This window comes from Pseudorca crassidens, chromosome 14 (assembly GCF_039906515.1).
Source record: "Pseudorca crassidens isolate mPseCra1 chromosome 14, mPseCra1.hap1, whole genome shotgun sequence".
NCBI lineage: Eukaryota > Metazoa > Chordata > Mammalia > Artiodactyla > Delphinidae > Pseudorca > Pseudorca crassidens.
In genome coordinates, this window is record NC_090309.1 from 26,134,737 (window position 1) to 26,151,767 (window position 17,031).

Genomic DNA, 17,031 nt, shown 5'->3' on the forward strand with positions numbered 1-17,031 from the left:
TGCGGCTACTTCCCACTGGCTATCTATTTTACGTTTGGTAGTGTATATATGTCCATGCCACTCTCTCACTTTGTCCCAGCTTACCCTTCCCCCTCCCCACATCCTCAAGTCTATTCTCTAGTAGGTCTGCATCTTTATCCCTGTCTTGCCCCTAGGTTCTTCATGACCATTTTTTTGTTGTTTTTTAGATTCCATATATATATGTTAGCATATGGTATTTGTTTTTCTCTTTCTGACTTACTTCACTCTGTATGACAGACTCTAGGTCCATCCACCTCACTACAAATAACTCAATTTCATTTCTTTTTATGGCTGAGTAATATTCCATTGTATATATGTGCCACATCTTCTTTACCCATTCATCTGTGCATGGACACTTAGGTTGATTCCATGCCCTAGCTATTGTAAATAGAGCTGCAATGAACATTTTGGTACGTGACTCTTTTTGAATTATGGTTTTCTCAGGCTATATGCCCATTAGTGGAATTGCTGGGTCGTATGGTAGTTCTATTTTTAGTTGTTTAAGGAACCTCCATACTGTTCTCCCCAGTGGCTGTATCAATTTACATTCCCACCAACAGTGCAAGAGGGTTCCCTTTTCTCCACACCCTCTCCAGCATTTATTGTTTGTAGATTTTTTGATGATGCCCATTCTGACTGGTGTGAGAGTAACATCATTTTATATCAGCCTTCCTAGAACACAGGCTCTCTCTTTAGGAAGAGTCATTTCAACTCAACCAGGTCTTGTTGCTTACCTGCTCTGTGCTAGGTACTGTATAAGCACACTAATGGCCCGGTGCTGCTTCCTATGGGGTAAGCCCTCTTGGTCAGCAGCCATTTTAGTGCCCACTGTGTACATACACTTTGCTAGGCACTTTGCTAGGCTGTGGGGGCAGTATGAGGATAAATAGCACATGGGACCTGCCTTCAGGGAACTTACAATCTAGGGGGATATGCAAGATACATGCATTTCAATTAACAATTGAAAATAATACTGTGTAACTATTCCATTGAATAAGCATGACTCATCAGATAAAATCAGAAAGTAACTTGATTTCTGCCTCTTGTTGCTTTTATTAAAAAATTAATTTATTTATTTTTGGCTGTGTTAGGTCTTTGTTGCAGCGCGGGCTTTCTCTAGTTGCAGTGAGAGGGGGCTACTCTTTGTTGCAGTGCACGGTCTTCTCATTGTGGAGGCTTCTCTCGTTGTGGAACACGGACTCTAGGCGCGCGGGTTTCAGTAGTTGCGGCACGTGGGCTCAGTAGTTGTGACGCAAGGACTTAATTGCTCCGTGGCATGTGGGATCTTCCCAGACCAGGGATCGAACCCGTGTCCTCTGCAATGGCAGGCGGATTCTCAACCACTGCGCCACCAGGGAAGCCCCTCTTGTTGCTTTTTAAAATTGATTCTGTAGGTCTAGATCTTGCTCTGCCACTGGATGAAATTTAGACAAGTCACATGATTGTTTTGGTCACCCTTGGTCTCAGTCTTATTTCAGTAATGATCATGTCCATCCCAATAATAACCCAAACTTCAGTTTCAACTTAAAACTGAGGCCTCTTGCCAATCCCAGCTTGGTGTTGTTGAAGAAGAGAAGCCTATGGTAGTTGGTGGTCTGGATGGGGAGTCTGCTCTTCCTCACTTATTTAGCTACCAGGGGTCTGCAACCCCTTCAACGTTGTTGCCTGGGGAAGGAGAAGAGGTGAGAGGAGAGGAAATTCTCTCTACACATTTGTGATCTCCAGCGTCACCAGCTTCCTCAGAGGAAAGTGGTGGTTCTTTTACTCATCCCTGGTCTGGCCCCTCTGTGATTCCCCTCAAAGACCAAGCTTTTCTAGCCCCCTCAAAATCTACCCCCAACATTCCTCATGGAGAAAGTCTATGTGGTCTGGCAGGAATTTCCTCTACTTCTGCCCCACCCATCACCTCTTCCCTTCCATTTTCTTCCCTGTCTTGGATGAAGCTGCCCTCCTCCCACGGTCCTGGCTCAGCCTGTCACCTCTGCTCTGTACCATGAATTCCCCAAGAGCCATTCGGCAGAACAGGAGAAACTGGCATGGAAAAATGCCAGGATTTGGAGACCGAGTCCTTTTTTCGATAGGACCATTCTTTGTTGTGGCTCATTCGATACAGCTCCTCATAATTAATCTCTGCATTTAACATAACTCTGATCAAAATTTTAAAAATGATTATTTTTATTATTAAAATTATTTAATTGTTTTTTGTGATAAAATGGACATAATATACAGTTTACCATTTTAACCATTTTTGAGTGTACAATTCAGTGGCATTAAGTAAATTCACTTTGTTGCACCACCATCCATCTCCAGAACTTTTTCATCATCTCCGGCAGAAACTCTGTACCCATTAAACACTAACTCCCCATTTCTCCTTCCTTCTAGCCTCAGGTAATCACTATTCTGCTTTCTGTTTCTACGAATTTGGCTATTCTAAGTATCTCATAGAAGTGGAATCATACAAGTATTTGTCCTTTTGTGACGGGCTTATTTCACTTAATGCCTTCAAGTTTCATCCATGTTTTAGCATGTGTCAGACTCTCCTTCCTTTTTAAGGCTGAATAGTATTCCATTGTATGGATAAACCGCACTTTGTTTATACATTCACCTATCAATAAACATTTGGGTTGTCTCCACCTTTTGGTTTTTGTGAATAATGCTGCTACAAACAATGGCATACAAGTATCTATTTGAGTCCCTGCTTTCAACATTTTGGACATATACCCCAATTTGTTTAATTGTTTTTGACTAGAGAATACATCACTATGATGGACAATATAAAAGGTACAAGAGGTTATACAGTAGCCCTTGAGCTCCTGCCTCTCACTGTCCCTCCCAGGAATCATCACTGTTACGAGTTTCTTGTGACTTCATCCCTGGAGAGACTGTGCACCTCTAGGCACACCCCACACACAAATGGTGGCAAACCACAAGCATTCCTCTACACTTTTTTTTTTCCATTTAACAACATTTTTAAAAGATCATTCCATAGCACTGTTTAAAGAATATCCTCATTGTATTTAAAATCTTTGTGATTTTTCAATGTAAGGCAAAACTTATTTTATCAGTCCCCTCTTGATAGACATTCATGTTGTTTCCAATGTTTTGCTGTCATGAACAATGCTGTAATAATAACAGCTGGCATTTACTGAGCACTTACTATGTGCCAGGCTTTCTTTAACATCCTTTCCATGCGTTATATCATTTAATTCCCCTGATAACCCTCTGACATAAGTGCAGGAAGGTGAGTGACTGCCTCAAACCACATATGTGTCTTTGTCCACAGGTCGGAGTGTATCTGTAAGATAACTTTCTACACAGGAATAGCTGCTACCCAAAGGTATGTGCATTTTCAGGTGTTATGAATATTGCCGAAGTGGTGCCGTAGAGCCTGTACCCATCTGCTGTCTGTCCAACTGCTGTGTGGAAGAGGACCCATTTCCTTCCACTCTTGCTGTTGTGAAACCTTTTGCTATTTGCCAATCTGAAGGGGAAAAATGGTATTTCACTGTAGCTCTAATTTCCCTATTTTTCTTTTTTATAAGTGAGTAAGGTTGAGCATCTTTTCAAATGTTTAAAGTCAACTTGTTTTACTGGTGGGGCTTTAAAAACTTGATAAAATGATTCCACTGTTGACCTAGAAGCCTGGATTCCTTTATATTTTAATTCTATTTATGTATTTTTGAAAAGGTAATATAGTAAAAAGATTCAAAATTCAATAGGAGCAAAAAGGTATAGAGTAGCCAGTCCTGCTTCCATGTCTCTTGTTAGTTGCCCAATTCCTATCCCCAAATGCAATGAGGTTCCATTTCTCCTGCCTGCTCCCGTGGTCATAACTCAGACCACGCCATTACCCTGCGCTACTCCATGTCTGAAATATTAAGTTCGAACATTCCACTCTGACCCCCACCACTGTCCTCTCAACTCCACACAGCACCTGACCTTCAACCTCACCACAACTCCTCTCATCATGTAACACGTGCCCCTTCCTTTGCTGTCCGGGTGAGATTCTCAGCCCATCCAGAGCTTCATTGTCCCACAGCCTCCAGCCACCCCGCCTGGAAATCCTTACTTTCTATTTCATAGCACCTCACTCAGAGTTGGTCAGCCCATGGGATCACTCATTTAAAAATCTTGAGCAGAGTAACCGTATAACTTACTGCCCAGACTGCATCCCTTTTGAGAATGAAAGAGGGCACTGTTGATAATGAAGCCAAGACAACAGGGCACCTGGTGATTGTCCAAGGCAACCTGGGCTGCAAGTTCAACCCCAGTATTAAGGGACAATCACGTCTGATTTCAGAGCAGAGATAAATGTGCTGAGTGCAGCAAATGATTAGATTTCTGCCTTTGTCTGCTGCCCAGGCTTCTCCTCTAAGTGTAATTTTTGAAATAGTGCATTTCTCCAACACTATTTTCTTAAAAAATCTATCCTTTGGAATACTGGTTTTGGTCCCTGCACTCAAGGTTGTAAGAAACATGAGTTTCTAAAACTCTTCATCTATATTTTGAACCCTCATTTTTAAAAGGTGCTGACACTTAATCCCTGTCTGTTCTGAGTGTCCCTCGTGGTTTCCATTTTGGGGTTGGCGTGGGGTGTACCGCAGGGTTCTCGACTCTTAGGGACCTACATAGGTCCCTACACTTGATGTCATTTGTTCTTGTTCCATATAGTCCTTGTTCATTGGTGCCTGCAGGTCATTGTGGAGCTCAGAGTCCCCCTCCATGTTTCCATGCAGCCTTGAATGAGGGGTAGGGGACAGCCTTGATCTGTCTCATGAACATCCTCTCCTACACTTCAGTCTGGGTTAGCCAGGAGTCTTTTCTCTTCCTCTAAGGGAAGAGGCTCATTTTGTCTCTGCTTTCTGCTTTCATACACGCTCCCTGAGGCAAAACATGGAATAGTCTAGCTATTTGGGGGAAAGAAAAGGAGGCAAAGAAAATATCAGGCTGGAGGAGGCATTGGCTCATCTGAGGAGTGGCTTTACAGGGTGTCTTAGGTTGGCCCAGGTGGCCAGAGCATTGTGGCCTGGCTCAGGAAGTACAGCCTGGGGGAGGGGAGGGGTGGCCTTTCTCTGGGTCCCTCTTGGGGTCTGAGAGATGAATTCCTAGGTACCCACAGTTCTTCTGTGGCCTCAGTGATTTCCAATCATGTTTGCCACATGATGGCTCCGCTGGCGGTTTTGTCAAGGGCCAAACTTAAGTAAGGGTGCTGCCATCCAGTAAAGCCTCATTCTTCCCTAGGAAATACATCATCTGCAGAGTCCCTAACACAGTTAGCTTTCACCAGTGTCCAACCAGGACCTCCAGAGGGCAACAGAGAGCAGGTGCAGAGGAGAGACAAGGACTCTGGTTGAGAGCCTGCAGGGGGATCTTGGCTCCTGGAGAAGTAACAATGACTGCTTCATTCCTGCAAGCTGCCACTCCCCACTCCTCAGAATACACAGGTCATGAGCTTCCTGGGAGTATAATAATTATAATAATATTCATAGTTAATACTAATTATTTCCTGTGGCCCAGACATTGACCTAAGTTTTTTTAAAATTAATTAATTAATTTTATTTATTTATTTTTGCCTGCACTGGGTCTTCGTTGCTGCTCGTGGGCTTTCTCTTGTTACGGTGAGTGGGGGCTACTCTTCGTTGCGGTGCGTGGGCTTCCCATTGTGGTAGCTTCTCTTGTTGCCAAGTACGGGCTCTAGGAGCACGGGCTTCAGTAGTTGTGGCTCGTGGGCTCTAGCGTGCAGGCTCAGTAGTTGTGGTGCACGGGCTTTGTTGCTCCGCAGCATGTGGGATCTTCCTGGGCCAGGGCTCGAACCCGTGTCCCGTGCATTGGCAGGCGGATTCTTAACCACTGTGCCACCTGGGTAGCCCTGACCTAAGATTTTATATACATTGATCCAATCAGTTCTCATAACAACCCTTGAGGCAGATATAATTCTTATTCTCATTTTTCAGCTGAGGAATATGAAGGAAAAAAATGATAGGTAAGTTGCCCAAGATCCCACAGTTAGTGGAGCCAGGATTTGAACCCAACCATTTATAAGCCTCTATTTTAGACATCAGGGATAAATCTGTGAACAAGACAAAATCCCTGCCATATTAAAGGAACAGACAATAAATGAATAAACAAACAAACACAAAATATGATTTGGGGTAGAAACGTCATATAGACAAGGAAGGCAGAATTAAGGACTAGAGAGGGGCATTTTAGATGGGCTGGTCAGGGAGAGCCCTCTTGGGTAGATGGCATTTGGTCAGAGAGCTGAATACACAAGGGGGCAAGTCATGCTGAAGGTTAGGGAAACAGTAAGTGCAAAGGTTCCGAGTAGGAATGAGCTTGGGGTGTTAGAGGAACAGCAGGACATGCAGTGTGGCTGGTGGAGAGTGAGCTAAGGTCTCTGATGTTGCTGGCCACAGCCACAGCAGTGATCAGGGGGTAGATGGAGATGTGCAAGGCCAGGACCCAGCCACTGCCTAACCTGAGCCTGGCATTTTGGGTATCTCAGCTTCCCTTTAAGATACCATCTTTTTTTTGCCCTCCTGTGCAGACTTGACACCATCACAGTATGTTCCCTCCTTGACCCTGGATACAGTTCAAAAGCAGCTAAAGTTGACAAGAATCTGGGGCAGCCAGTCTCGTACCACCTGCCAAAGCTTGGCACAAACAATCTGAGAGCCAAATAATATGCATACTGGAGTGAGTCTTGCCCAGCTCATGGAGAATTTCTTATGGATAAAAGTTCTAGATAGGCCTGCTGGGGCCTTGAAATGTGTCCTTATTCTCACAAACACAAGGACCTAAACCTTGCAGACCTCTCCAGGGTAGGAGGCTTGTTCTCTCTTCATACTATGCCCTCCATGCCAGGACCCTGTGTCAAACCTGCTTAAACCCTGCCATATGTTAAACTCAGGTGGAGTTCAGATGGTATCTGGCCAGGAGATGGAAGGGCATCTGTCCCTGTGAGTAGCCATCTCTCTCCACCAGGTCTCTAAAGGAAATGGAAGCACAGAGGTCAGAAACTGCGAATTACTAAGAATCTTTGCCCCTCCTTCTTCCTTGTAGAGCCCAGACCAAGATGGGCCCATGTGGAATGCTCTTTTGGCCTGGATTAGAGACAGCCTAGAGCCTAGACCAGAGGGGGCTGAGCTGTCTGATCCAGGACTCCTCGACCTCAGCACCATCGCCAGTTGGGGCCTGCTAATTCTTTGTTGTGGGGGGTGTCTCATGTAGGATGTTAGCAGCATCCCTGGCCTCTACCCACTAGAGGCCAGAAGTACTCTCCTCTCAGTGTGACAACCAAAAATGTCTCCAGATATTGCCAGATGTCCCCTGTGTGGGGGATTCCTCTGACTGAGAACCACTGGGTCCAACTTCTCCCTTTCCCCTAAGCGTGGATCTCCACTGTTAGCACTCTGGTGGTAAGGAAGGACCGATAGCCTCCAATTTATCCCGGAGCTTAAAGCCATCTGGGTGAACCAGTCTCCTTGGAAGTAACATGGAGAGAGGCCAGCGGGAAGGGGGAGGAGAGAAAGGGGATGGCCAGATCTTCTCTTAACAGTTTTTGGCTCACAAAACTCAATCATGGGGAAGGGCAGGGATAGTGTTGGCCACAGGCATCATGGGGCTAGGTCTCCCTCCCCCTCCCCATCCTGTCTGTCTGTCTCTCCCTCTCACACACACCCTCCCCCCAACACACACCCTCCCCCCGACACACACCCCTCTGCCACTCTGTGTATTGACTTTGTTCTCTCCCGTGAAGACAGGCTTTCTTCAGAGATGAAAGGGAGTTCAGTGCTGGAGGAGAAGGTTGATGGGTGGGCTGATCTAGAACAAGAGATTGGCAGGGCAGGAGCCAGAGGTTATGGGTATCACTGAGGGAGGAGTGAAGGGATTCATCATGGGGTCCAGACCAGAACAGGGAGTAAATGAAGCCACAAGGGGCTGGTGGAGAGGGGAGGAGAAGAAGATGTTTGAAGATTTGAGGTCTTCTTTGTATTGAGAAGCAGGAAGGAGGAGAGTCAGAGATTAAGAAGTTGTTTGCTAAGAGTTTGGTTTTTTCCCAGAGAAATAGACTCATAGAATCACAGGATGTTAGAGCTTGAAGGAAACTTAGAGACCATTTAGTCCAATCAACTCCATGCTGACTCTCTCATTAATTCACCAACATTGGAATTTGAGAGTGATCCTTGTTCCCAATCTTTCTCTCTATGCTTGGAATCAAATGAGAAATAAGATACAGGGGTCAAACCACTAGAGATTAAAATAACTTCATAACAGATAAAGCTGATTGGAGAATTTGGTTTAGAAAGTACAACCACAATCAGGCTTCCTAACTCTTTCCCCAAGAACCAAACTTATCTTTCCAGCACTGAAAGACTCCATACCTGTGTGACAAGAATCTGCCCTGGGAAGTTTACTGAGAAGAGAGGAGGAGAGGAGGGCAGCTTCGGCCTTCTCTGGTGCAGGCAGTTCTCAGAAGGATCTGAGTCATGGCACATGCCCATTTTATTCTCCCAAATTCATCAAGCACATGAGCCACTCCTCATCCACTAAGCAGGAGTAAGTAGGAGAGGTGAGTGGAGAGTACTTTTCTCAAAGCTTCAGAAAGGACAGAAGCTCCTACTTTGTAGGGAAGAGTAAAGTGCTTGGAGGGAGAAAGATGAGTTCCCCTAAACAAGCCACCATTTATTAAGTGCCAATTCTGCTGCAAGGATGGTGAAGCCCAAAGAGGTGAAGTATTTTCTCAAGGTCACACAGCTTTGGGGACAGAATAAGGTTCTCCAGATTCCTAATGCCAAGGCTTCGCCATTTCACACTTCTAATCACAGAAAGTCAGATTCATCCAGGGTCATCAGCATAATAGTAAAAATAATCTCCTACTCCGTCATTTAGGAGGTCTTCTCACCCATTCCTCCATCACCACCACTGCCTCCACCACCTCCATCTACATCTTTTCCACTTCCATCTATACGTCCACCACCTCCATCTATACGTCCACCACCTCCATTTATGTCCAGCTACCATATTGCCGCTTCTACCATTCCACCTACCACTTCCACCTCTACCATTTCCTCCGTTCTTATTACCACCTCCCCCACTTTTTTAGCAGGCAGCCAGCACAAACCATTTGGGTGGAGTGGCGGATGTGAACTAGAAGGTTACCCATACAGCTCTGGTCTCCAGAAGTCTTCAAGATCTTTGAGATCAAGATCTCCCCAGCTCATGACATTCCCTGATCCCAAAAAGATCATCTTGGAGTATTTTATGAAGATTGTGATAGAGATACATAAACATAAGTACACATGTCTATACAAAAACTCATTGACCACAAGTACAAATTGCTGTAATTTCTAAGCCATGCCCTAATCTGATAGCTGCAGATTTTTAGGTACCTGAAGTGTGACAAGATCCATTTAACTGGCATCTCAGCAGTCCTCAAAGCTCTAATGACCTAACAGTTGAAGATATTCAAGTGAGCTGTAGTATTGGTGCCAGCCAGTCCTGGTCACGCCAGTATGCATTCAGACCCAGGCCTCTGCAGGCTCCTGGAAGTGCTGCTAACTGACTATAAAATGGGTGGCCCTGGGGCAGGACTGGATCATCTCTAAGGTCCCTTAGACCTCTACCTCTAAGAGCCCTCTAAGACAGAATTCAAAAGGGTCTGGGATAGAAACCATGCGGGAGATAAACCAGCATTTCAAAATCCAGGCTGAAACAACACTGCCATGTAAAATCACCAAGTTAAAATCTAAGAAGAAACTTAAAGATGTCTGCCTATGATCCTGGGCAGCTCTGTTCAGACCCTGCACCACCCTTGTCTGTCAGCCAACCAGGCATCAGTCCCTCACCCTGCAGGAGTATCCCTTCCCCCATTCTGGTCACATGGCTGGCCGCCACTGAGCCCACAAGTCAATCTCCAATGCCCCAAATACTGTTCAGCCTGGAAATCACAGAGTGTCCTTCTCACCACCCAAGAGCAACAGAACGAGTGGCTCTGGCCTCCCTGAGATTTGGATTGTGGTTTCCAACGCTTAGAGCTTGAAGGTAAGTTTGCAGCTTGGAGCTTCAGAGATAGTAGACAAAGCTATGCAGATAAGGGAAAATGTGCTTTACAGTACGAGCACAGAGTATTTAAGAGTGAGCTTTACACACACTGAGAAGGAGAAGAGCATGAAAGCTGAGTAAATCCTCCAAATGAGCATTGAATATTTGCCTTTCCTTAAAAAAAGTATAGTGTGTCATCTTGGTGCCTTGAGTTCATTGGTTTGGAACTCACACCAAATGAACAGAAATGACAAGAGACTCATTCTCTCTGACACCCTGGTGAGTTCTTTTTTGTCCTCATCTGATGCAACTGAGACTCTTTCTTCCAGGTAAATAAGTTTCTATTGTCTTTGCCAAAGTTACAAGACTGACTGAAGTATTTATGAAGTACGCAAAACCCCTGAGACTTGCCCCTTCCCCAGAAAACTATGGGAAAATAGATTATATCTGTTAATGTAACATCTCAGAATTGAAACTGACTAATGGCTAGCCTCCTTTTATTAGACATTTCTGTTGTTAGGTGTTGGATATGATACCTCATTTTGTTACTGAAAGTTTGTTTAGGGATATTTTGTTTGCTTGATTTTCTTTCCTCTCCTGGGGCATGCATGTTAGGGGTCTGCTAAGCCCAGAGGCAATGAATAAACTATCGGTTGTGAAAGTGGCCTTTCTATGGCTTCTAGCTTAGTTTTTTTAAAGCCCAGTATGACCCCATGTCATTCTTGTCAATTCAGTTCACAAAATAAACTCAGAGGAGCCCTTGGGGAGGTCCTTTTCTCAAATACTTTGGGCTATCAGAGGAGTTCACTGGATACCATGTTGGGCTAGTCCTGTGTTCTTAGATAGTATAATAAGGTCAAATGGCTTAAAAGATGGGGTGGGAGGAAAAGCTCCCAAAAGGCTGACTTTTGATGAATGTGGCACAACTTTTTTTCTGTTTTTTTCCCCAGAGATATGAATGTCTAACCTGAAGGATTTTTTTTACCATATTTTGCCCTTCTTCCCTAATAAACTATTTTGTTCTCTTTGTTTGCAGTGTCTAGTGCAAATATCTGGAACAAAGTGAATTTGTTGGACTGAATTGATGTGCCCTCGTGGAAGGGAGGTTGGGGTGGGGGTGGGGTGGGGGGAGTGTTTAAACGGCAGGTGATTCAATTACCAGGGTTTTGATGGTCAAAACACACTGTCTGCCCATAAGACTGGCTGTATCACCACCTCCTTGCTGCAGTGGACATGAAGGCTACTTGTGCAGGGGCCCTGAGGGTTCACTGGTGTGGCACTCTGGTCCTTAGCCTTACAGGCTTAAGACATTGATTTTTGTCAGTAGGGTTTGGATTCGCAGGGTTCCCAGATGTGATTTCACACTCGTGGCAGGGGCAGTAAAGTGGAATGGGGCCCTTAAGTGACTTGGGACAGAAGAGAATTTGGTCTGATCCCTCACTGTAAAGCCATGCTCATCCCCAAGACAATCTATGATCTAAAGATGGATGGGAGGATAATAGTGAGCTAGTTGGGCAGTGGAGGGGCTGGTATGGGTAAAACTGCTGTTACAAGTTCCTTCATTTGCTACATGCTGGGACTGCTGTGTTCTAACACAATTCCTTTGGCAACATATTGAGGTGGGTAGCTGTACTGGTTAATACTCTTTGGATGCAAGTAACTCAAATCAGCTGAAGCTAGGTGAAGAGAAAATGGGGTTTAGTATAAGGCCATTGGGAGGGCTTATGGTTGGCACCTAAGGCAGGGTCTGGAATCCAGAAGTGGAAGGCTTCTTCCAGACCTCCTCTATCTCTTGTTTCTTTGCTCTTCTTCCTCCGTCCCTCCCTCTCTCCCTCCGTGTCTTCCTTCCTTCCTTGGGTCCCAGAATCAGAGAATCCAGTATGACTCTTGGCTCCACCATGCCTGGCTCTGTGACTCAGGAAAAATTACTTAATTTTCTGAATCTCCATTTCCTCATCTATAACGTGGAGATCAAAATTATGCACCTCACTGAATTTTAGTCAGGATTAAATGAGATTATGAAAACAAATATTTGACAGCCAATTAATATATATTATATGAAATTGTGGAGATAGAGCTTCTGTTTCAAAGTTTAGGTCATGATTGGGAATTTTTATGACGGGCCATGTAGCTGCCAATCAGAGCAGTAATTAATCTAAACACTTTCCATATGGTCAACACTCTGTTTGAGTTGTTTTAAATGGATGGCTTCCTTTGAAGATGAATCTGGGCAGTCTGGGTTCTTCTACTTCTGCATACTCCTGGAAGGGAGCTTCTCTCAAATTGTGAGGACGCGGGACCCAGCACAGAGGAGGTGAGGAGGGAATGGTCTCAGCTAGTGCAGAACTGGAAGTTATGCGTCTACCTGAATACGAGCTACCTTATAGCTCCATAGTTCTGTAGCCCTGGAGAGTTTTCATCTCTATTTACCTCTGTATTGTCATTTTGTATTCATTTTTGCTTGGTTTCCAATCTGAAAAATCCATAGAACTTCAAATATGAAAAAACACATTTTTAAAACATGTTGGAAAACTCTTACTTCATTTGTATTATTCAGGAACTATTGACTCCAAGTGTCAGAAACCCAACTCAAACATGAGAAAAAGTAAAGTGAATTTATCAGCTCAACACAACTGAGAAGGTCAGTCAGAATTAACTGACTCAGGGAGTTACAGTGTTATCAGAACTGTTTCTCTACTTTCTTTGGATGCATCCTTCCACAGGGCAGGTGAGATAGTAGCCCCCCAAGCTTATAAGTTTCACAATGCCAGAACCAGAGCAAGAGCCAGAACAAGGCAGTGTTTTTGGACGGTCCAAGTGGAAATGTCCTGGGAATAATTCTGATTGGTCCAGCTTTGGCCATGGGGTCATCTCTGAATCAATCTCTGACTGGGGACTAGGGAGTGTTTTATTGGCCAGCCTAGGTCACATGGCCTTTCCCTTTTGTGGTTGGAGGTGGTCTTTGTGAGAAAGAGGATTTGTTACTCAGCTTCTCTTTAGTCCTCATGCTATGCCTGAGGAGGTGATTTTCAAAAAATCACCAACCTACTGGAGCTAGCAGTGTGTTCTCACTAAGCTTACCAGTTCACAATGCCCAGTTTGAATGAAAAGATGTGATATTATTATGTATGTAAACCTCATGTGAAGCAAACTCCAGGTATGGTGATTCAATTTGATAGAAAATATAAATTAGGAGCTATTTCCTTAAAACCATGGTTCTCAAAGTGTGGTCCCTGGATCAGCAGCAGCAGCATCAACTGAAAGCTTGCTGGAAATGCAGATTCTCAGGCTCCACCCCGGATCTGCTGACTTAGAAACACGGGTAGGGCTGAGCAATCCGGGTTTTAAGCAGCCCCACAGATGACTGATGCCCACTTAAGTTTGAGAACCACCGTCTTAAAGTTTCTTTTTTTGTAGTTCTCCTGAATATCATGATTCAGTTTGAACAAACAGATTTAACCATGGATTTTCAGGGAATACAATTATCACATAAAGTGAGGGCACATATTACATTATTTGTTTTAAAATGTTTAAAGTAAAAATAATATATAATCATAATTTAAAAATCAAGTAACACATGTAAGAGCTTATAATAAAAAGCAAACAGAACTCCATCTCAGCTTTCTGCACACCCCACAGTTCTAATTCCCAAAGACAGTCACTTGGAATTTTCTTTTTTGGATTATAAATCTATAGTTTTATTAAGACAAAAACTTACAGTGTTGGTATGAAGCTTAACATTTAAACAAAATTTTCACAGAAACCTAACACATGCCTAAAAATGTTTTACAATGGAGTTCTAGATGCAGGTCTAGCTGATGTCAGAACTGATGGATCTCATGATTCAAGACAGAGTTTTGGGTTTTAGTTAATTCTTAGGATTAAAAAAACTTGTTTTGTTTTAACGTGAGCCACTGCCCCAGTATGAAAATTTAATCTTCTCCTGAGACCAGGGCTTCTGAAATTATTCAGCTCTTGAAGTGATTCAGTGAACTTGTGCTGTCAGTGACTGAACCCTGCCACCAATGGTTTCAAAGTTCAAGAAACAGAGGCTCCAAGAGTTTTCCACCCTAAGAGTACCAGCCCTTGCCTTTCCCTACTCTCCCATCTCCTATACCACCCTCTGCCCTTCCCCAAATACTTCAGTCAGTGGCTTGGGTGGAGAAGCTGACATTTATAACTTCATAATTGGAAAAGAAAGGGTCTTCTTGTCAATTTCAAGAATTATCACCTCTAAGACAGAATGACCTGCCTGCGTATACACTCCAAAAAGACTTTTCCTCCTCAACCCGTTTCCATCCCACAGACGACAGCTTTGGTAACTTCTTAACTGGCTTAGTCCTTTGTTGGGAACAGCATTAAGCTCAGGCAGGGAACACGTTGGCTTCTAAGTTTCAGGCATTTACAGCTTTTAAACAGTCTCTCATAGTCCTTATTTAGGTTGCCAATGACATGTTCTGAAAGGATGAAATATTCTGGACACAGAACCAAATCATCATTAGTTGTTCTTTCCTTTGTTTCACCACTTCCCCCATCAGGCCCCAAATTTTAACAAAAATGATCCTGACCCATCTCCCTTCTTTCCCACCCCATCCCTCCTGCCCCAAATAATACACCAGTAATAGCCAAAAACTACATACATGCTACGCTGTAAAAATGCAGAGTTAACACTATTGGGAAGAAGGCTGTGGGTTGTGGAGATGCTCTTTGAAGATCTATAGTATCTTCTGCCCTCCCACATCCCATTCTGCAAGTTTTGTCCTTCATAGAAAGCCCTTTGCTTTTCTCAGCAAAGTTCAGAGTGGGTTGCCTTGAAACACTGACCCTCCTTCCCCTCCACTGGAATGGGTGTGCAAACTATACAGCATGGAACGGCTTTAAAGCACTTGGGCTGCTGTAGGGCATGGAAACTATACTGGCTCTTCAAAGGACATCTTCCCAAGCCACCTCTATGGTGTCAAGACAAGTAGAACTCTTTCTTTCCCCACTTGAAACCCACAGTCAGATGTGAGAGGGGCTGGTACTCAGGAGAGTTAATTCTTGTCATCATCCTCCAAGGGGTAGGAATGCCACGTCAGCCTTTCCTCATAGAAGGATATGACGACCTGTGGGCATGTTGACATTGGCTTCCTTGGCAGGAACCAGGTCATCCTCATCAGAGTTTTTCCACTTCATCAGGAATATGAGTTCTCCACTGGAGTCTATAGCTCCAATAATCCACTCGGGTTCCAAACCCCGAGCAAAGCCTTGTGGCTTTTCTGACTCTTCTTTCTTCTTCTTGGTTTGCTCTCCTCCCCCTTATCTTCTGAATCAAAATCAGCTTTGCGCTTGCCTCCCTCTGATTTATCTGTTTCATGTGCTGTTTTCTGTGACTGTAGGAACTCGACAATGAGGTCGGGGCAATCCAGGTTTTCTTCTGGCTCCCATGTGTTGTCCTCATCTGAGAACCTCTTCCACTTTAGGGGGTACTCCACTTTGCCCTTTACTACTCGACGGTGGAGAACTTTTTCCACCACATATTCTTCTTCCTCTTCTTCTAGCACCTCCTCCACTTTCTTCTTGTTTTGTCTTTTCCCCATGGTGCCCGCCAGCTTTCTGGTATAAAGGGTGACGCTGCTCAGAGCAGTGCCCGTGAACCCGAGAGGAATCAGTGCCGCGCTACTCGTGCGTCTTGTCCGGCCGACCAGGCGAGTGGGAACCAGAAAAGCAACAATCCTGTTGACCACGGTCAAGTCCCTCACTGAGCGGCGTTCTGCAGGCGCCAGCCAACCACCCTTCCCTCAGCCAAACAAAAGAGCCTGGCACTCTGCGCTGCTGCCACCAGCATCTGGAATTATTTTTTAAAATTGAGGTAGAGGACTTCCTTGGTGGCGCAGTGGTTAAGAATCTGCCTGCCAATGCAGGGGACATGGGTTCGAGTCCTGGTTTGAGAAGATCCCACATGCCGCGGAGCAACTAAGCCTGAGCGGCACAATTACTGAGCCTGTGCTCTGGAGCTGGCGAGCCACAACTACTGAGCCCGCGTGTCACAATTTCTAAAGCCTGCATGCCTAGAGCCCATGCTCCACAACAAGAGAAGCCACCTCAATGAGAAGCCTGAGCACCGCAATGAAGAGTAGCCCCTGCTCGCTGCAACTAGAGAAAGCTGGTGTGTAGCAACAAAGACCCAACGCAGCCAAAGATAAATAAAATAAATAAAATTTTAAAAATTGAGGTAGAGTTGATTTATAATGTTATATTAATTTCAGGTGTACCACATAGTGATTCAATAGTTCTAAAGATTATACTCCATTAAAAATTTTTTTAATAGATTATTTATTTTGGTTTGCATTTGGTTTTGATTTGCATTTTCCTGATGCTTAGTGATATTAAGCACATCTTCACATACTTATTAGCCATCTGTATATTTTCTTTGGAAAAATATCTACTCAGATCCTCTGCTCATTCTGTAATTGGGTGGTTTGTGTTTTTGATATTGACTTGTATGAGCTCTTATATATTTTGGATATTAACTCCTTATCAGACATATCACTTGCAAATATTTTCTCCTATTCAGTAGGGGTCCTTTGTGGTTCCATACAAGTTTTAGGATTAGTTGTTCTAGTTCTGTGAAAAATGTCATGAGTATTATGATAGGGATTGCAGTAAATCTGTAGGTTGCTTTGGGTAGTATGTACATTTTAACAATATCAATTTTTCCAATCCATGAACAGGGATATCTTTCCATTTATTTGTATCATATTCAATTTCCTTCATCAATGTCTTATAGTTTTCAGAGTACAGGTCTTTCACCTCCTTGGTTAAGTTTATTCCTAGGTATTTTATTCTTTTTGATGCAATTGTAAATGGGATTTTCTTTCTTTCTCTTTCTGATATTATTAGTGTATCGAAAAACAACAGATCTGTATACTAATCTTGTATCCTTCAACTTTACTGAATTTATTTATTAGTTCTAATAGTTTTTTT

The 17,031-nt window shown here is 43.9% G+C and overlaps 1 protein-coding gene and 1 pseudogene across 3 annotated transcripts in view; one reads left to right on the forward strand and one right to left on the reverse strand.

The window, feature by feature from the left end:
* Positions 1 to 8,986: 8,986 nt before the first annotated feature.
* Positions 8,987 to 17,031, forward strand: part of SLC4A5 (solute carrier family 4 member 5) — a 122,101-nt gene continuing 114,056 nt past the window's right edge. For 2 of the 3 annotated variants that reach the window (XM_067704639.1, XM_067704641.1), the window contains exon 1: positions 8,987 to 10,065. The gene's annotated coding sequence lies outside the window, so the exon portion shown is untranslated. The remainder of the gene's footprint in view (positions 10,066 to 17,031) is intronic. The other variant, XM_067704640.1, reaches the window with a different exon arrangement.
* LOC137205614 (chromobox protein homolog 1 pseudogene) lies at positions 15,099 to 15,788 on the reverse strand (annotated as a pseudogene).